The following is a 21,733-nucleotide window of genomic DNA, read 5'->3' on the forward strand; positions in this document are numbered from 1 at the left end:
TTTTTTTAAAGAAGTTTGACTTTTAAAGGGCCAGATTCCAATTCTGCTGATCATCACTTAATTGGAACAGTTTGTTTTGCATCAATCCTGGATAAATGATATACTATGGAACAGAAGGTTTTACTAAGTTGCCTTGAACAGATTTCACACTGGTATATACACACAATAAGCCATCATATGAAGTTTAAACAATATAAGATGGCAACAGATTGCACAGTTGAGTCACTAAGGTAATGTAAAATAATTGTTCTAAAATGCACTATCACCATTAAGCAAACTATTTCTACAATGGGCCCAGCACGGTGCTAGGTGGTGGATTTATTAAGCATATTAACCATTGCTTTCATTATTAAGACTTGAAGGTATTACAGAACTTTCATTCATATTTTTAAAGGTTAAATGAGATTTTAAATGTACAATATAGTCATTACATAACAGGCACAGAATACTGTTTCATGACTAGGATAGTGAGTTTTGGGGTTTTTTTTTGGGGGGGGGGGTGTTTAAGTGCACCAGCAACTCTATTTTCAAATGTTATAGAATTCTTAAGGATATGGACACCTCCATGTAAGAATGGAGTGCCTCACCCACTCATTTGTTTGTGTAATAAGTGTTTTAACACGGGCATGCCATTTCTGAGTTAAGGGTGAGGCTAAGCCATACTTCAGCGTTTTTGTATCAAGCAAAAACAATTTCAGCAACAGCACTCATTTCCCCTGGTAATTTTTTTTCATGGCGAGTTACTAAATGCTAGATGCTAGAGTCAAAAAGAAACCTGACATCTGGGGAGGTGTTGAAGGGGTGTTAATAGTTCTAGTTAGATGTTTGGGGGAGCATTGAGGATAGGATTTTTAAAACAGCAAATGCAAGGTCGGGGGGTCGCGGGGGGGAGGTGGTGGATTATGGTTTCGTAGGACTCTCTCCCCTCTCCACTTTCTCTCGCCACCAATCCATATGCCCCCCAGTTTAGAGGCGGGTGCAGCGAGATTAAGCTGCAGGAAACCGAGAGGCTCCACAGCGCTGCCGCCCCGGCCTCGTGATGTAATTGTTATTTCTTATTCGGAGACAGAACCGAGGAGAGCTGCCGAAGAAGTGGCAGCCCTGCTCTTTTTTGCCTCGCCTGGTAGGGTCAAATTCTTCCCGGCCTGATGTCGATTCGCCGACTGACTCCGCCGGAGACTTCGCAGTGACAAAGCAGCTGAAGACAAACCCTGCTTCTGGGTCCTACGTCCGTCCAAGGAGCTGAACGGGGCACTCCTCAGGTCTCCTCCCCAGTGTTCCTCTCCGAGTCACTCCACATTTATTCCCGGGCGCCTGCTACGCGCTAAGGCGTGGGGTCAAAGTGACCTGGAGTTAATGCCCGTGCCCCCCAAGATCAAAGCAGGACACATACATTGCAAGGTGGTGGAAGCTGGGGGTGGGTGACAAGGAGCCGAGAGAACGCGCGTCTTGGGGGCGGGGGGGATGGGAGGGGGACGCCGAGGCGCCAGCACCCCGGCGGGACCTGGGCGTCCCGGCCCCCAGGCTGTGTCCCAAACGCGAGCCCTCGGCCTGGGCGACGAGAACGAGCCCCCGGGGCCCGGGAGGAGCTGTCCAGGCGCCTCCGGCGGTCAGGGGCGGCTGGACAGAGCCGCGAGCCGAGGGGGCCGGCTCGGGCGCGTGGAGCACCCACCTCTCCCGGCCGCCGCGGTCCTCCCGCCGCCTCGGGGGCTCTGCAGCCCCCGCCCGGCCATCCGGAGGGCGGGCAAGGAGGAAAACAGCAAAACCGGGGTGTGTGTGTGGGGGGGAGGCTCCTCAGCGCCCGGGAGCCGCGGGGACCCGAGCGGCTTCCTCCAGCCCCGGTGACAATGGGAGGGAGGGGGAAAAAAGGGTTAAGAAACTTGGCTGAAGAGCTGAATGGCGTGGAGCGGCGAGGGGAGGGACTGGGCCGCGGCGGACTCGGCGGCGGAGGGAGGAGCGCGGCTGCGGGCGGGCGGCGAGCGAGGCGCTCAAAGTCAGCCTCGCAGACATTGCAGCAGAGCCCCGAACTCGGGAGGCGGCGGCGGCGGCGGTGGAGGAGGAGGAGGAGGAGGAGGAGGAGGCGGCGGCGGCCGAGGCGGAGGGACGACCCGGCCCCGAGCCCTCCCGCCCGCCCGCGCACGCCCGCCGGTGGCCCCGCGGCCGCCCCTGCGCTTGGCAGCGCCGCCGACCTGAGGGAAGAGCTCGCCGGGGCGCCGGGGAGGACGGGGCGGCGGGGCGCCTTCGCGGAGGGAGCCTGACGGAGCCCGAGGCTCGGAGCCGCGGCGGCCTCGGGTGAGTGGCGGCCGCGGCCGGGGGCTCCGGGAGCGGCCGCGGGCGCCGCCGGAAACGGCCCGGGAGCGCGGCCCGCGGCGGCGGCGGCGGCGGCGGGCAGGGCCGCGGGGGCGTCGGGGCCGCGGGGATGGCGCGGCCGCCGGCAGGAGCGAACGCGGACGGCGGGGTGGGCACGGCGGCGGGCAGGAAGCGTTTCCGGGGACGTTGCGCCCCTCCTGCCGGGTCCGCACCTTCCCGGGCACTCGGGGGGCCCGGGCAGCCGGGCGGGCAAGTTGTGGAGTTGGCCCCGGGCTCACCGGCCGGTCTGTGGCAGTCCTGGGCCGAGGGGCCGCCGCCGCGTGTCCCCTGAGGCGGCCGGGGCACGGCTGGCCCGGCCCGGGTCGCGCCCCCGCTCGGCTGCCCCCTCGGCCCGGAGTCCGGGCGCTTCTGGCCGCGCAGCTCTCGGTCCTGCTGCCCGGGGCGACCTGGGCGGCGCCGGGCGCTGCTACCCGCCTCTCGCCCGGTGCCTCCCGGCTCCGCGCTCGCCGGATTCCGGGTCGAGAAAAGTGAACAGAACTGGGGACAGCTCTCCGGGCCCCCCCACCCGACCCCCAAGCCTGGCCGATCGGTCCTTGTCCTCCCCCCGCACTCCCCCACCTTCCCCGAGGGCGAGGCTCTTTGGACCCGAGGCCTCAACCATCACTTTCAACCCCCGAGCGCGGAGCGGGGCTCCCGTTTGGGATGAGCCCCGTGGAGGTCCTGGGAGGCTTCTTTCCCCTCCTCTTACATCTCTGCCCTCCTTACTACTAGTGAATATTGTTTTATGAACGGTTTCCCTGGAAGTAGTCTACAAACCCTCCCATCCTTTCCAAAGTAGTTTCCAAATTTTAACCAAGAGTTGGTGTTCCGTCTGGAGGAACAAAGGAATCAACTGTGTCTCCGAGGCGAGCAAGCCCGGACTCTGACACATGTTGATCTCTGAAGCATTGCAGGCGGTTCTTACCATCTATCTCATGAGTGATTGCATGGGTTTCTGAAGATAGTCAAAGAACAGAATGATAAGTACTTTTGCGGTCAGTTTCTTAATAGGACATCTTATTTTAGACAAAAATTAAGACGTTCCTACCTGCAAGGACTTCTCTCTCAGTCGGTGGAACGAAGTTGGAGTTTGTCTCCGGTCATGTAAATGATTAAATTGTGAGATGGTCCGGGGCTGAAAAACTGTCTTCAGAGGGAGAAAGACTGTGTATAGGTGTCCAAAGTGAAAATAGGTGTTGGGTTCTATACCATGAATGCTCTTTACATTTGGGGGAGGGGAGTGGGATTTGTGAAGCAGAGGGCTTTGGTAACTCATTCTTTAAAGCTGTGAATCTCATTGAACCTACTTGTTAGTGAATCATAGGTTTAGCAAGTGGGTGCATCTTCCCGATGGATTATTCAGTGTTTAATCACCGGTTTGCCACCTTCGTGGAAGAGGCCTTGCAATGAGTGGACTTTTTAAACACATCTAGTGCTTCCATTGCCTGGCACCTAACTAGGCTGCTGCCTGGAGTATGTTGAAATGTTTTTCAACTTAGAAATAAGTTGCTTTGGTTTTGCTTGGGGGTTCATTGATGTTGAGTGGGTTTAGCTGGTTCTGATCATAAGGCTTCATCACCAGTAGCAACTTTTCTCTGTCTGGAATTAGTTCCTAGAGACAAAGAACAGTCAGTCAATGAAACAGCTGTGGGATTGTTTCTCTGGTCCACTTCATTCACTCTGGTGGGGAAACACCTCCTTCCACACCTACCCCTGAAAGTGCCCTATGAGTAAATACGTATTTGGGGGGAAAAAAAAAAAAAAAAAAACAACAAAAAAAAAAACTCTGCTCATTGTTAGTTTTACTCAAGTGAAATCTCTGCAGTGCTTTTGAAGCAATTGAAAACCTTGTTTAATATCTGCGGGAAAACTTGACTTAGATCCATATATTGCATTTGTCTCCAAAACTCTGTAGAACTTGGGAGTTTACTAATTGAAACATCCTAAAAGATTGTAGGTCTGTAAGAAAGAAGTGTCTGTAGAAGAGGCTAAAGGCTCCTCTGACTCTTGCAGTTTTAAGAGCAAAACATCATGATAAAAAATAACCTATACCACCACCTAGAGTCTGTTTGTTAGTTTATTGCTCCTGAAGTTTGCTTAAATTGACATGTCTCTTGTGGTTCCAGTAGGGCCAAAAAATGATGAAGAAGTGCTAGCTTTCAAAAGGCCATCCGAGAGAACAATTATTTGTGTAATAAATAACAAGTGCCAATTTAAATTATCCATGGTGCCTTTAGAAATGAAAATCATGACATATCCAGTTGAGTGGCTATTCTCCAAAAGGTACTAATTCAAAAGAATTTAAAACAGGGAATTTTCAGTTTGTGCTCCAAGTTTGCTCTCTCTGATGGCTTCACGACTTTAATGCATTATTAACCAGAAATTCAAGAAATGTTACAGATTAAATGTCATTAAGACTTTCTGAGGTCTGTTTCAAATAGAAGCAATGATAAAAGTATAAAGGAATGTTAAAACGCCAGAAATTCTGGAGATTCACAAGGTACGAGAGAGTGTAGGCAAAGTAGACTGAGGCTTCAGAGATGTTAAAAGTAAATCAGTGTGAAGTAAAGTGGTAATCTGTCTTGCTGGTAGTTTATGCTTGGTAAAGCAATCTGTTAAATGGGAGACCTGGGGATGGCAGCTTTAGTGCCATGTGGCTTATCACATTGTCTGGAGGAAGTAACGTTCCTTCTTTAAATGGTGTAACCTGAGAGAAAGATGGCCTCCAAGATCTTTAATTAAGTACCCGTTGAACAGAGAGAACTAGAGCACTGTATTAATTCTGTCAAACATCACTATTTTAGAACATTGAGGACAACTAAAAATGAATTAACTCATATCTGAAAGCAGAGTTTTATGGAAGGTGACAGATGAGGCAAAATATGTCAATCTAATGGAACAAGTAGGGAGATAAGAAGATATGTCATCCTTGGCTCTCTAGAAAGATGAGAGGGAAGAAGGTTATTATTAATTGTACAGATTTCATTGCAAACCAATAATAGGCGGCAATGATACAGAAGGTGATGTTAAATCAAAGTGGCTTAGGATATGTGATGGTAAAGGGATGAGACTTTAATTTTAAGACTTGCAGAATGTAAGACATTTGAAAGCTCCTATTTTAAGTGTTATTTTGGAAAAGTAGTTTTATGTATCAGGTTAAAAGATAATTCTGCCAAAATAAGTTCAAAACATCCAATTTTCATCAAGAAAGTGTTGTTCAGCTTAAACTGTGATAGGATCAGTTTTGTTTTTCAGACTTTAGATTGCCAGATACCGTTAGTTTTTAGCATGTAGGTTAATAAAGAAGAATTCTTGTTTATCTGTCAGTGCTACACCTCTCTCTCTATTGCTCTCTCCTCTCCTGCCCCCTTTTCTAAAGTAAACAGCTTCTACAATTTGGGCTGTGTTCTTTCATGAAAATGCCTTCATTTGTAGCTTCCCTTCTCAGCTATGGTGAGGGGCAGTTTCTTTACTCGGGTGCTTTTTCCATATGCCCCTTCAGGAGGCTAATACACCATCCGGGTGCATTTCGTTTTGTTTTAATACTGATTTACTGTTCTGTGGGTGAAGACAAGGGAAAGAAGCATTTGCTCTTTTAACAAAGCCCCTGTACCCACATCTTCCAACTGAGGAAATAGTTTTATGAAAAGTGTATTGATCACCAAAAAGCACATTGATTACTATTGAAAAGTCAAACATTCTCAACAGAATAGGGCAGGGGGAGGGACCTCAGGATAATACACTTGAATCCCTGAACTGAATTGTTTAAGATTCATTTCCTTAAGTTGCTGTCTGGAGGGTAATGAACAAACTCCTTCTGTAGGATTTAGACACCAGAACAATCACCGAAATGTAACAGGATGGTCACTAAGACTTGAAAAGCTAGAAATCAGGAGTGTCAGATGATGGAGCAGACCAGTGGAATGGGACTGAGGGTTATGTCCAGAGGTTGGAATGAACAAAAAGTAAATGGAGGAGAGAGATCTTGTTTCCGTATCCTGTTTGCATCTGATGCTGAAGCAGGGACATGAATTGCTGATGGTAATGGATTCCCTTTTATGAGGGCAGCAATATTATATAAATAGTGGTTGTTTGGAGGGGGGAAATGACAAATGCCCCATCTGTGCCTGTGCACACTTTGCTTTTGAGTGTCTCTTAAATCTACCTAAGTTGGAAGATGAAAACTGGGTACCAGGATAGAACCAGGACTTACAGTTTGTTTGGAAGAAAATGAATTCATATTAGATCACCTTCTCTTTATTCTTTTAAGAACTTGTGTTTTAAGAACTTGTGTCTTCTAAGGGTCTTCCTGAACATGGAAGAGAGTGCTGCATTTGGGTAGTGAACTAGGGACTTCCTTTATAGGATTGCTGAAGAAGATAACTCGATGTCAATTACTACAGAAAGAATGTTTCCTTTAGGCACATTATCAGGGGCAGGGGAAAACTGCAAATAAGAGACATCTGAAGTCTTATCAGGGTTTCTTCACACATTATGTTATAAATGCCCATCTGTTGTTTTTTTGTTCCTTGAAATTTAACATTCAATTTGATGGATACTTAATATTTAGGATTCTAAAAATTAGAGGTCATTTAGAACAGACCTTTCCTTTTACTTTACTACAGTCATCAAGGGCAGTTTTAATTTTTCATAATAAATACAGCTACTGAGATAACATTATACTAACTGTTGCCATTATAATAGTACATTCTCTGCACCGAGAACCTTGAAATTCAAAAGGATTCCTGCACTATATTGCAAATATTACAGATAAAGCATTACAGACCTTGTGGTATTTTAGGGTGTCAATACATCCGAAACAACGTAATTTTTTTTTTTTAAGTTCATAGAACATTGAGAAGATCAGAAAAGAGGGAAATGTGATACATTTTACCACCGTATTTGCATTTTGTTAAAATTAATACCTTAGACCATGCTAGGGATAACATTTCGCCTAGAACTCTAGGAGCAATAGAATGAGAGAGAGATTTAAAGAATTCATTAGGAGATTGGCAACTCAAAAATGTAGTTCTGAAAAAAAAGGACCACTATACTCTATTTACTAAGTAGTAGTAAGATTTTTTTCTTATTGTCTTTACCAGATTTTAAGATAGATTGTTCCTGAAGATAATGTTATGGATAACTACCTGATTTGGATAAATCATCTGTTTTGTTTTTTTTTGGTTGAAATAAATTCAAGGATAATTCCAGAATATGTTGAACTTCGGCAATATGTTGAAACTAAAGTTTCGAATATGTTGAAATTTTAGGAGGATGCTTGTGACATCCGCCCGTCCGTCCGTCCATCCTTCCGTCCTTCTCTCTCTCTCTCTCTTCCCCTCCCCAACTTTCTCCATCCACCTGTCCTCTTACCCACCCTTCCTTCTGTCTTACCTTCCTCTTTTAATAAATGAGGAGGGGGGAGCATTTTGTTAAGAAATTTGGAAATAGAATTTCTTCTCTGACAGGGTTAATAGTTGTGTTTGAAATTCAAAGCTAGCATGTTACACTCTCCCCAGGAAATTTTTTGGCTTGGTGTACCTCAGGGAATAAAAACTCTAAATTAAAACCGATCTAACCATAAGTGACTCAATCTCACAAAACAAACTGAGGGTTGCTGGGGGGAGGGGGGTTGGGAGAAGGGGGTGGGATTATGGACATTAGGGAGGGTATGTGCTTTGGTGAGTGCTGTGAAGTGTGTAAACCTGGTGATTCACAGACCTGTACCCCTGGGGATAAAAACATGTTTATAAAAAATGTCTTTAAGGATGAAAGGAAGAGACCCCGATTTGCCTTAAATTCCAGGTCACTCTGTGACTAAGCCTAGTGCTTCAAGAAATATTAAACTAGAAGTCTGCTGGGAACTTGAGTCATCAGCTTAAGATACCAGTAGGACCAGGACCACTCTTACTGACCTGATGCTGGTGTTTATTCAGAGCTTTGGTGGAACGGACGGAGTCTCTTGCCCTTGGACTTCTAATTAAGAGAGTCTTTTTTCAGTCACGGGTTAAGTGACAGGGTTTATTTTCAAATCTGTAATTTGGTGATGAATTGAGGGCAGATCAGGAACTAAGGAATTAGGAGTGTCTCTTGTTATTGGGATGCTTTATTTTACCTGTACCAGCAATGTGAGGTTACTGGGTGAAAAGTCAGGGGATTAGTTTTAGATAGATAAGAGGAAAGCTTAAGTCACATAGTGGTTACACTAGCTTCTCTTTGTAGTTGTGGGCTTTTAATTGTTGAATTTGCCCATACTGTGTATAACATGTGAACATCTTAAATATGTTACCGTATTTTAAAAAGTCGGTTGATAATTTAGCATTGCAGTAGTTAGGAAATCATGTTTATATGCAGTCTTAAAGTGAAAATAGTATTATAATTGTGTTGATTTAATAACATAATGTAGATAAGAGTACTTGCATGTGACAGAACATAATCAAAATTTGAGAATTAGAAGTTCGAGATAAAAAAATTTCTTGGGGGCCTGGGTGGCTCAGTGGGTTAAGCCTCTCCTTCAGCTCAGGTCATGATCTCAGGGTCCTGGGATAGAGCCCTACATCGGGCTCTCTGCTCAGCGGGGAGCCTGCATCCCCCCCCCCCCCGCCCCCGCCAACCCCCACCCCGCCTGCTTCTGCCTACTTGTGCTCTCTGTCTGTCAAATCAATAAATAAAATCTTTTTTAAAAAAAGGGTTTTATCTTTTAAGGCGTCTCTTCAGAATTTGAGAGACAGGAAGTCTTTAAGGGATTGTAACTGGTTTTTGAAAAGCATACTTTCTTAGATATTTTTTTTGATTCTTGAATTTATGAATTTATAGTAATCTACAACAGAGTGGTGGATGTATACACTAGGAAAAAAAAAAAAAACAGATTAAGGGAAGGAGGGGAGATAGAAGAAGGGGACGAACACCAAGAAAAAGTACTAGAAAACCTGTGAAACCCTCCCAGGTAGGATATAATAAGAAACATCCTCAAAGGAATTAATCACAGTTTCACTTTTTTTCCTGTAAAAGGAGTATTTACACAATGGATCATGTAGGCTCAAGTTTGATTTTTGGAAAATTAATTTTTAAGTATTTGTTATGTTTTCCCAAATATACTTTTTCAAGCTTAGGATCTGCTACTAATACAATGTATGATACAGATAATGGGAAAGTCCTTTTGTTTCTCTGGGTAACATCATTAGATTATAGAGCAAGGGAGATTCGTTTGACTTCTAAGTTCTGGAATTCTGGTTCTATATATCGATGTATGCTGTTGTCAGTAAACAGTAAAGATTTCAAGCCTATGGTTTTAACAGGAGTAGACAAGGGGAAAAACTTGAAATAGAGAAAAGCTACCTTTTTTTGCATTGTCCTTTTTTATTAAGAGAAAGATCAGGAAAAGGAAGAGGATTGGGTGGCACCTGCTTTGGCCAGGCATTGAGCTGGCCCCTTTACAGTTCCATGTAGTATAATGCTATCATTTTCTCTACTTATAGAGATAAACCTAATCTGAAAAATTCTCGAGGTTACACACCTAATTTCATTGATAATGATTTGCTTTATCATGGGAATATGCCATCTTTATAAGAGAAAACCAGTCTCTATTTGATTTCTAGAATGCCATCAACGATCCTGCTCCCAAACTTGATAGCCGGAGAACTCAAGGAGCACATCCAGTCCACCCAGCCTGGATTTTCAAAAACCAGTCCTAGGAGGAAGGCACTCTTATTTCCGGTTGATAATTCTGCAGGAGTTATTGTTAATTCTCTGGAGAACTAATGCCCCATTCCCTGTGCTTACCTGAAAACTATAAGCACCAAGGGCAACCGTGCAAGCTCTTTTCCCTCCTCAAATGCTAACCCTTGGAAAGTGTACCACAGAGTTACTATAATGTTCTTTGAAGCAGAGAAAGCAGCTATGTTTCTCGATATAATTCATTAGAACACCTTGTCATGGTCTTAATCCAGATATTCCCAAGGCTAATTATGTTTGTCTACTTCAAGGAGCAGTTGCCACAAATTCAGACCTGGTACTCTTCCTGGTTGAAAAGTTAAAATTCTTGACTATAACAGTTCTTGACATGAATTTTGTTTCATTGCCCTATCTTCATCCACAATAATTTATTTTAAAGACTAAATTATGCTAATAAACTAGGCTGTTTGATACAAAGAGGAAATTAATAATATGTTTGTGAATTTACCAGAAGGAAGCAGATAGAAAGATGAGTATTTGGCTTCATTTGGGAGTAGACTATTGTCAGGTAAGAGATTTTTGATTTTAGGGAGGTTTGTGGCATATGGTGTATTTTTAAGTGTACATTAGACATGCTCTTTTATTGTTGAGGTCATGAGAAATGTAGTCCTAAACCTCTTTACCTCTTTTTACTTACCTCATTTAAAATTTATGGAATTTTGAACCCAAAAGAGTCAAGCCGAGGGTTGCCTGGGTGGCTCAGTCGGTTAAAACCTCTGCCTTCGGCTCAGGTCATGATCCCAGGGTCCTGGGATGAAGCCCCACATCAGCCTCTCTTCTTGGCAGGGAGCCTGCTTCCCTTCCTCTCTCTCTCTGTCTGCTTCTCTGCCTACTTTTGATCTCTGTCTGTCAAATGAATAAATAAAATCTTAAAAAAAAAAAAGCCCGACTTGTTCCCTCTACATTAAAAGTTACAGTCAAATTCAAACAACACTGGAGACACAAGGATGAGTAATAACGCTCATATACATAATATTTTCTAGTGTGCTTTAGATTTTGGATTGCCAAGTAAATGTTGGATAAACAAAAGGGTTTCTATAAAACCTGCGAAAGAATGTTTTATTAAGAGGATGTATGGTATTTGGCCAGGTAAGAAAGAAACTACATAAGCGAACTATTGGAGGGGGGCAAACTTTCTAGGGTTCAGATACATATTTTCATATTTCCCTAACCCATCCATGCCTTTAAAAAATATTTAATTGAAATAGACTGAATCTCCATGAGGCCAGGGATTGAAGATAGAAATTTTGTATTCACCATCTGGTTCTTTCCCAATATCCAGATGTTTGGTGGTGTTGACGCAAAACTCAAAGAATTGCATTGTTTACTTTGTTAATAAAACATTGCTTTTACCTATCCTAGTAATTATTGACTGACCTGAATCAACGTCATATTTTCCTCTTCCTGTTTTGTTTTGTTTGGTTTTCAGCTTTTACGAGTTGAAGTAATTTCATAGAATCCTTAGATTTTCAGATTGGAAGGGAATTTGATAAAACCTAAGGATGCTCCAGGTTTAAGTATATTTGTCCTAGAGGTATTTTGTCCTCCCCATTTTCAAACAAGTTGGTTTTATAGAGGCATCATAATGGAAAAGCACATAGGATAGGTGGTTGGTATAAACTATAAATCAAACAGTAGTAAATGCTACTGTTTAGCCCTTACACACCTTTTTCTTTTGATCTTCCTTTCTCTCTCTCTCTCTTTTTGTTTCCTCTTTTTCCTGTTTTCCCTTTTGTTTTCTCAATTTCTAACTTGTCCTTGTTTTTCTTTTTTTCTTTTTTCTTTATTGCCAGGGTATACCTGTGATGCAATGGGGTAAAATTACTTGCTTATCTTCCAACATTGTTGTTAATGCTATGATGTATGGAAATGTGGAATCACTATATTGTACACCTGAAACTAATATTACACTGTATGTTGACTAGCTGGAATTTAAATAAAAACTGGAAAAAAATAAAATAAAATATCCAAAACAGTTGCTTGCATTTTACAGAGGAGGAAATTGAACCCCTGAGAATTTTAGTAAATTTTAAAATTCATCCAGACAGCAGGGGCGCCTGGCCTTTGCCTTCAGCTCAGGTCATGATCTCTGGGTCCTGGGATCGAGCCCCGCATCGGGCTCTCTGCTCAGCAGTGAGCCTGCTTCCCCACCCTCTCTCTTTCTACCTGCCTCTCTGCCTACTTGTAATCTCTCTCTGTCAAATAAATAAATGAAAACCTAAAAAATAAATAAATAAATAAAATAAGGAATCCTGAGCTCCTTTAAAAAACAAAACAAAACTCATATGGATAGCAGTTGAGTAAACCCAGGATAAGAAATCAAGCCTTAATTTATTTCACACTTTGTTTTATTAAGGCAGTCTCAGCAAGAGGGTATGTACCAGGTGTTAAGAAGTAGTTATTAATCTTTGGTGATGGATCTAGCAGTAAAGTCCAAGCTGACCTCATGATAATCAGAAAGACGGTCTTGAGAAGCACAGCGAGGCAGAGCCAGCTACCCTCCCCCCCCAACGTCTTTGTAGCCTATTTTCTTCTCCTGGGACTGAAATATGGTCTTCAGAACAGTCTTACGATTCATGTATTCTAGTAGTTGGAATGTTACTTTCTAGGCTGAGAATTTAAAACAAGTTTTACAGTGGAGCTATGCATCTATTCATGCGGCAGCTTTGTTCCTACATGTTATATACATTTTTGAGTTCTACTTAAAAAGCAGTAGGGAAACTTCTCTTTGTAGGTTAACAGAGCCAGGTGCCTTTAGTTGGCTAGTGGGATCAAAATACTCACAGGTCAGCTCTGGTTATTACTGAAGAGTCATGTTCTAAAATCATCAGTGCAGATAGTTGGGTGTCTCAGTTCAATTGGGAATATAAGGTAAGGTTATGGCCCCTGTTTCAGTGCTCTCCTATGAAAAGGTAACAAGATGAGAGGGCACTGTGTGGACGAAGATGGTGATGCCCTGAGCCAAGTGTGTCTAGATCCACCCTTCTAGAATGAGAGCAAGAGAAGAAACCTAAGGGTAGGTTTCTGACTGACCACATTTTAACCCTGGTGAAGCAGATTGAGAAGGAATATTCTCACTCCTGGGACAGTGGGCAAGAGTGTGTAGATGCTCACTACAGTCCCCAGGCCTCCAGTAAGATCAGATTTGTCTCTCACAGTTCTCTGTACTCCTTCCTGATTGTAATAGTCCCACTTGTTTAGTGATTGTGTTTCTCAGTAGACCCTAAGCTCTGTGAATAGGGGCTTTTCATCAGTGTACTTTTGGTACCATAGGTGCCTGGCACAGAGAAGGCTCTTATAAACATTTGTTGAAATGGTCCGTACCAATCCCAGTTACTGGTAAAATCTGGTTTTGTGGGGGGGGGAGGTCAGGAATGGAGTCTTTATGTATTTATATATAATGGCAGCTAATTATTATCTGTAACTAATTCGTAGTAGCTACTGTTCTACAGGGTTTTTTTTTTCTTTAGACTATTTAAATTAGGACTTCTAAAAGGGATAATATTTCTTAAAATTTATCATCATCTTTCTAGGCATATTAATTATGAAGAAAAATGTGAAACTATTGGTGACATTATAATTACTTGGCACTTAAAATTGTTTTATAATGCTAGGTTTCTTCAAAAATACACAAATGACAATATATTAGAAAACACATTTAGCGAAACCTTTGGGGGAACATTTAATTATTTTTTAAGGAAACAAATTTTTGTATAGAGTCTTATAGTCTCTTTAGGTTATGGTAATGTAAAATCCACCAGCTTGACACATTTAATCGCATTGGATTTGACTGGTTGGGAAGAGGGAGGCATTTTGAAATCTCATGTCTAGAATTAATTTTGGTGTTAATTAATCTAAAAGTTAGAGGCCATCAAGAATGATTTGATGATTCAAAACTACTAAGTTGGAGGACTTACGTAGTATATGAAGCCCCTTTGCTGTTGTTTTAACTAGTAACTGCTCTTCTCTGGAGGTGAATCTTCTGTTAGAATACTGTTATAGTCAACTAGATTAATAATGCTAAGGTAGAGAAGAAATTTATTTTAAAATGGAGCTCAGAAATTTCTAAACTAGCCATTTTCAAATGCAAAAGGAAATGTGTATATTATCAGGGATTTATATATTTACAACACTGAGATTTCACAAATGCTCTTAAAATAACTTTAATCCAGTTTCTTGCTTTGTGAAGACAAAAGTGTTTTTACTAAACTTCAAGCATGCTTGGAAGGAATGTCTTCTCTCATGGCTCGTATATATTTTTTTTATGTCACATGCTTATAAATCATAGTAAAAAAGATACGCAGGCCACTGGACGATTGTCCAAAGTAAGAGGGTAGAAAAATTAGCACATTTACTAATTATGTGATATATTCTACTTTGTGCTTTCAACCTTGTTTTATCCTGATTAACTGAATTGTCTTTGCCTTTCATTGTTCCTTAATGTCAATCAATATGTTAAGAGAATGCATGAATTCTATACATTGGTATAAATCTTCCAAAGTAGGATTCCTCAACAAAGACCCAAACTTAATCTCTATGTTCATAAACTGACTCTTGTAACTAAGACATGATCGTTTGAATTAACAGCATTTTCCTTTGCAGTAAAAAGGATGAATAAGATTCTGAATCATTATTTCGCTGGTAATTTTCTCTGCTACCAGTGTTTGTTTTAGTTCTGACTACTCATCCATCCATGTATTTTATATTTTATACATCCTCCTATGCCTTCTGATAATGCCAAGTGACACTTTCCTTTGAAGGTGTCATTCTAATAGCATGACCACATTTACTTTGAGTTTTAAACTCTGATGCCGTGTTTTCTTACACCTTAACACATAATAAATTCTGTCATTGGATTTAGTCATCATTTTAGTACAACACTGATCTTTCTGTGAAAAATTATGGTATGTTCCAATTAAAGGCATATTACCTTCACCTGTAAGGTTCTGGTGGAATGACAGCATTGATTAATACTGGAAATAGGTAAAGTGGGCTTTGGACAGTCAACAATAAGGACAAAATTAAAATCTGATGACTCATCTTCTGAAAATTGAAAATTAATATGCATTTTTTCACAAGAATCCCAGATGAAATCCAAAATTTGTTATCTGTTACTGATCTTTACATTGTTTCCATGTGTTACAGTGAGAGTAGTAAGAACGTTTTCTAGCGGTATGAAGAGAATGGAAGAGGAATAATAATGCACATTACTATATGTTACAAGTACCCCAGTGATGACAGCATGTTAGTTTGGACTATATCTGATTTGATTTTACACTGAATTTCTTTTTCACTGTAAACAAAAAACAAGGTTTTTTTGTCTATATATTTTGAAATTCTGATATATGGGAACAGAAATCCATATACATATGGGTGTAAAAAAGAGGTATTTTCAAAAGATATCCAGCTATGAATTCGTCTGCTGGGGAGAAGTTGTGAGTTGTAATTGCTTAGTGTGGCTTAAGTCATTTTCTCTGTTGAATACTTAAATGAAGCATCAGGAAAGAAAGAAAAAATTGTATTCATACATATTGCCTTATATTCGAGTGTTGCAGAAGCTAGCCGTTCTTGATGACCATTGTTAGCCTTTAAAAAGAAGAAAAGAAATAGGGCGGGGATAGAAAGTCCTGTGTGCGTGGGGAAATTATTTCTGAGGTCCGTTCACGTGCCCACATATTTTCCTTTAGGCCAGTTTGTGCAGTGCGACATGTGTAGTGCATTCTAGAGGATGGGGAGCGATCCACATTTGTGGTGAAAATATTAGTATCCTTAACATGCTATCAGTTGGTTTAACTATTAATCAGAGATACAGTGGAGAATAAAGGATTAGAGCCAGAGACAGGTTTCAGTATGGCTCAGCTGAAACTATGAAAGGGTCAAGTCATTTAATGTTCTTCTGGACTCAGTTGGTAAAATAAGGGGGTTGGGCTAGAATCATAATTTGGTTCTTCTCAACTCCGTGAGAGTCAGTATCACTTCAAAAACGAGGTTTTACTGTTGCATGCGTGGAGTAACAGGGTGCATAGAACTAAGGGCTGGGAGGGTGTCCCTTATGATTTTTTGAGCTTGGCATTTAATATTTTACAGCAAAGTTTTTAGCTTAACATAATTGAACTTGTACTAGATAGGGTTAATAGGCTAGAACAAAAGGTCAAAGCATAAGGCATTAGGCTTAATTAAGGGAGAGCAGGAGTGGCAGGAGTATGTGACAGTTAAATGGGTTTCCCACAGACTAATGTCGGTTACAGTGCAACCATGCCTCAACTTAAGTGGGTTATTTTGTGCAAAGGGCAGCAGTGATTAGCAGTTTGACATGCCAGACACTTCTGGCCAATCCCATCTGTTTTAGAGGTTAAAAAAGCACACCTTTATGAGCTGATGGATTGATTTGTGTGCCCGTCTGGTAAAGATTAGAAGTCCAAGGCCAATGCAGTAAATGTCAGTTATGGAATATTGTACTTTCTCCGTTGGCTCATTGTTTTAACCGTCAACTGTTTTATAATGGTGGATTACTGCTGTTTATGGAGGTGGGTGCAGGCTGGGCGGGGGAACAGGTGAGAGAGGAAGAAAAATATTTCCTAGACAGAATTGTGAATGCACATATTCTTAGCAGGTGTTTCGAATGGAGATACGGCGTATTCTAGGCAGACTTGATTTTTATGGAGTGTTTTTGGCCTGTTCCTTACAGTTTAAGTCACGTTGTGCTTTTCTGAGTGTTATCTGAACAACCCTGTCAGTCCAGGATTTAATTTTACATACACAATTGTTAAGTTTCTTTATTTAGGTAACTCTTTTTCTGACACATGGGTAGTTTATCTCTGGATCATTATATATACTTAAAAGTATAATATTTTGTTCATTAACCTTCTGGGGAAGAAGAAAGAAAAAAGTAAAGAGAAAATGGAAAGAGGCACACACACACTTGAACACGCGTGCACACTTGCTTTGTGGGTAGGATTTACTAGGCTCACCTGAGATTGATGCTGTTAAAATAAGTGTATCTAAACCTGGAGTCGGACTTAACTTCTTTCTTCGAGAGCTGGAGGAGTGATGCGGTTAATACAGTTCGTTTTCAGTTCAAGGTTGTAGCCCATTTAAAGATACACAAGGGCTAGTTTGTGGCTACAAAAATTGGTTTTAACGTGTTCTGATATCCAAGGAGAGGAAAATCCTAAATTTGTGTGGATGGAATAGAACTTCAGATGTTGTGATTGTAATCAGTGAGCTGCGGGAACATAAGGCATTCGTTCAGTCACTTGGGTGGACAGAGGGAAGTGTTTCAGAAATAACAAAAAGTTGTCATGTCAACAGGAAATTAATATTGTCAACCTGAGATTTGAGTTTAAGTAAAAATGTGACCAAGAAAAAAAAAATGTGACCAGGAACACTGGAAAAAATATTGGAAGATTCTGATCTGCCTCCATGTTTTTATCCTCGTCAAAGGATATGAACCATGAATTGCCTGTTACATAGTTATACAAATTATGTATATTATGTTAGACCCTGAGTTGCTTCTTACAGAAGGAAATTTATCTAAAGAAGAAATGGCCACTGAAAGTTACATGTGGATCATAATAGTAACTAGTACCTTTAGAAATACCTGTATGCATTAATTTTATTAGTAAGCTATTCCAAAGTGAATTGGCTTAACTTATAGAGAAAAAAATGAGATATTTTATTTCTCATTTAAAAAGAATAAAATGACATTATGGTATTGGAGTTTATTTAGGAATATAGTACTTAAATAAATATGTATTTATCCTGTGTTCTTTGTGGAGTAGCATCGGTTGAAACTATTTGGATCTAACAGATTTACATGAAAAAAGTCTTGCCCTTCTGTGAAGGTAGAGAAGAAGGTGAAGATTTTATAATAAGGTTGTTTCTCTTTCACTAACTCAGTTTTAATTACAAAACATTGGCTTAGGGAGTATAAAAGTACGTGGTTAGTTAGTTAATGAAATGTGGGAGGCTTATCTAATTTAATGGACAGAAACTTTTTTTTTTTTAAAGTGAGAGAAAGAGAGAGATAGAGAGAGGGGGTGGGGAGGGGCAGAGGGAGAGAGAGAATCCCAAGCAGGCTCCTAGTCCAGTGCAGAGTGCAACATGGGGCTCCATCTTAACAACCCCAAGCCCATGACCTGAGCCCAAACCACGAGCTGAACACTTAACTGACTGAGCCACCCAGGCAACCCTGGATAGGAATTTCTTAAATGAGTATTCCAGTGATGTTATGTTAAACATAAAACAAATATCTGATACTCTACATTTGTTCTAGTAAACATTTTTAAGGTACCCCCGAGATCCTATCTTCGTCTCCTTCTCTTTTCTCCAGTAAATTCAAGTGCCAATATTATCTAGTTTGTATTAGAATTTTACAAAACTAAAGGGAAATATTTTTTTGGTTACCTTGTTTTTGTGTGGTTTGGTATATTCTGAAGTTTTCAAAGATACGCCTTGGCTTATAATCTGTGGTAATCAATTTCTGTCTGTTGTATTTCCCTCCTTTTACTAATACTGCACTACTGACTTTGAGACATTTAAAATCTGCTTCTCTAAGCCAAATAATTGAATGTATGTTTGCTAAGGTTATAAAAAGAGAAAGCAGAAACTCTTAATATACTTAAGATTCTGTGTTTGCAGTTCTTGTCCTAAAAATTGTTATAACTTTGTAACCTGAATTTTAGTTGTTAGAAATTTTGTGAGAGAATGGAAAAAATAATAGCTCTGTTTCATCTTTTGGTTGTAAATGCTGGTGAATTGTGCTTTACCTCCACTCAGGCAGATTGATTTTAACAAGCAAGCCATAATATATGATGAACTTATTCTAATATATATTCTTAGTATATCTATGTATTTATAGTTATAAAATCAGTGTGCATATGTGTGATATGTTTCAAAAAGAGAACTCTGCACCTGTTGATTGCATTAAGCATTTGGTATCTTTTAATGAGGAGGGAGAAGGTGCTGTCACTCTAAGCGGATCATTCCTCCTCAGTAAATTGTATACATTTTACTTTTTTGTATTCTGTGACCTTGCAGTCAGTGACTTCAGCCCAGAATAGTTTCAAAGTCATGTAAATGAATGCAATTAAGGTATTGCTTATCATCTTACATAGTTCAGATGGAACCTTATTGGATAGAGAGATTGTTTGCTTTATGAGGAAGGTCAAAATAAGGTTAAATTTTATTACATAAAATGATTTGGTAATGTTTTTATTTAGCTGCTGAAAAAGTAATGTCCTAATAGGAAATGATAATGCTCTTTTTTCTTTTTTCTTTAAACCCCTGGGAGGTCTTTTCAGGGTTTTTGTTTGTTTGTTTGTTATCTGTCTCTAATAGTTATAATTCTATTTAAAGATGATACCGTCTGTCTACTTCTAAAATTTTGGGAACATTCTGCCCTTAGTTATGATTCTGAGTATCTTTGACTCATACATGTAGGTGACATTTCCTGCTGCTGATGGAGGGTTGCTTAGGAGCCGCTGATGTATGTGTGTAGAGAATTTGTGTTCATGTGCAATTACCAGGCCAGTTGGTGCAGGACCTCGGACAGCAGGATTGGAGTCCTGCGCCACCCTACCAGGCTGATTGTCTATGAGGGATGGGAGAGCATTAATATAGATACTAGAAGAGTTTTGCTGATGAAGGAGTGTGTGTGTGTGTGTGTGTGAGTAAAGTAATTAAAAGGCAAGTATTCCTCATTGTAGTTGGCCCATATAATTACCCTCTTTCTTTCACAGTATTATTTTTACTTCAGCATGGTATATTATTGAGGAAGTCTGGAAGATCCACTGATTGGTGGAGCCGGTCAGCTCTGGGCCTCACACCGTGTTAGGTGTCGGAGGACTCAAAGATGAATGAGGGGTTCACAGTCACAGTGAGAGTAAGAAGAAGCATGATGCCCAGAAAGTGATCTGGAAGCATAATGGTCAAAGAGCCTGCTTGGGTAGGGTGTTGAGAAAGTATTACTCAAAGAAATCTGGGGCACCTGGGTGGCTCAGTGGGTTAAGCCGCTGCCTTCGGCTCAGGTCATGATCTCAGGGTCCTGGGATCGAGTCCCGCATCGGGCTCTCTGCTCAGCAGGGAGCCTGCTTCCTCCTCTCTCTCTCTGCCTGCCTCTCTGCCTACTCTCTCTGTCAAATAAATAAATAAATAAATAAATCTTAAAAAAAAAAAAAGAAATCTGATACCTCTATGTGGTTTTAGGGTAACTACAGACACTGGTAAAATAAAGTAATGATGGAAAGTAGCTACTGTATTTTCGGAAGTTGAAGTTGCCGTAGTGGGGTCAGGGTGTCTGCATCACACCTTCCTTAGGACTAACTAACTTCACTGTCCATTAGCCTTTTGATCAATATAAAGTCCCCTCAGCTACCGCAGTATTGAAGTACAGCCTGTGTCTCTTGATGGTCAGAAAGTCTTCACCCGCTCCTCTATTCCTGAGGGTATACACTTGCCCACACGTTGATGTCATTCTGTATCTAGAAGGCTTCTAAATTTCAGCTCAGCGTTTTTTTGTTCCTAGTGGTCTAGAGAGAAAGAGAGAGGAAGAAAAGAGGTGTTCAACTCAGTATTGACTACAGAATACTCCTAGTAGCTTTTCTCTCAGAATTCCTCTTCATCATCATTAACTTCTCACCTTGAGAATAGGTAATGCTGTTTATGTAGTATAAGGACAGTGTATTTTGGTAAATAATTTTGTAAGCAGATTGTTCATCAGATACAGTCAACAGCTATGCAGAGGAAAGCATGTATAATAAAGAATATTTTTTATCTTCTATCGTTTTTGCTATTTTTTGAGATAATTTATTTTAGTCAATGATTAAGATTCCATTGTAAAACATACCATTGAAATTCTTTGAGATAAGAGGCGCTTGAAGTAATATTTATTTTTCTTAATTTTCAGGGAGTTTCTGGACTGTGAACTATTTCAGACCTCTGTTCTCAGGACCCATTATTTTAACAGTCAGGAGACACACATCCGGAAGGTATTGTATTTTGTCTGTTGCTCCATTTTTTAAAAAAAGTAGAGTTAAGCCTTTCCAATTATAGAAAGAATATTATGTTGCATTTTGTTCTTTGTTTTTCTTTAAGTTTCAGATATTGATTAACTAGTTGTTTGATGTTTGTAACAGAGGAGAGGGATATATTTCAGTGTTGGTAATTCTGAATTTTGTGTAAGTCAGTAAAAAAAAGCTGCTTTGGGGGGCTGGCTGGTTAGCACAGTTCATTAAGCATCCCGCTCTTGATTTCCACTGAGGTCGTGATCTCAGGGCCATGAGATCAAGCCCCTTGTGGGGCTCCTCACTCAGCAGGGAATCTGCTTGAGATTCTCTCCCTCTACCCACCCCCCACTCTCTCTTTTTCTCTCTCTAAAATAAATAAATCAATCTTGTTTAAAAATCTGGCTTAGTGGGATGCCTGGATGGCTCAGTCGGTTACATCTGCCTTCAGCTCAGGTCATGATACTAGGGTCCTGGGACTCAGCCCCACGTCAGGCTCCCTGCTCAGTGGGGAGCCTCCTTCTCCCTCTGCCTGCTATTCCCCCTGCTTGCTCTCGCTCTCTTTCTTTCTCTCTCTGACAAATAAATAAATAAAATCTTCCAAAAAAAAAAAAAAGAAATTTTTGGCTTAGATAGAAACAGCGTTG

At 41.0% G+C, this 21,733-nt stretch overlaps 1 protein-coding gene across 3 annotated transcripts in view; it reads left to right on the forward strand.

The window, feature by feature from the left end:
* The first annotated feature begins 788 nt into the window (after window positions 1-788).
* NRIP1 (nuclear receptor interacting protein 1) overlaps window positions 789-21,733 on the forward strand; it is a 98,804-nt gene continuing 77,859 nt past the window's right edge. Inside the window, exons 1-2 of one of the 3 annotated variants that reach the window (XM_082689194.1) lie at window positions 789-1,262; window positions 20,990-21,071. The gene's annotated coding sequence lies outside the window, so the exon portion shown is untranslated. Of the gene's footprint in view, window positions 1,263-2,207; window positions 2,293-20,989; window positions 21,072-21,733 lie in introns of those variants that run through there. The other 2 variants (XM_082689193.1, XM_082689195.1) reach the window with 2 other exon arrangements.

This window comes from Mustela nivalis, assembly GCF_964662115.1.
Source record: "Mustela nivalis genome assembly, chromosome: 1".
Lineage (NCBI taxonomy): Eukaryota > Metazoa > Chordata > Mammalia > Carnivora > Mustelidae > Mustela > Mustela nivalis.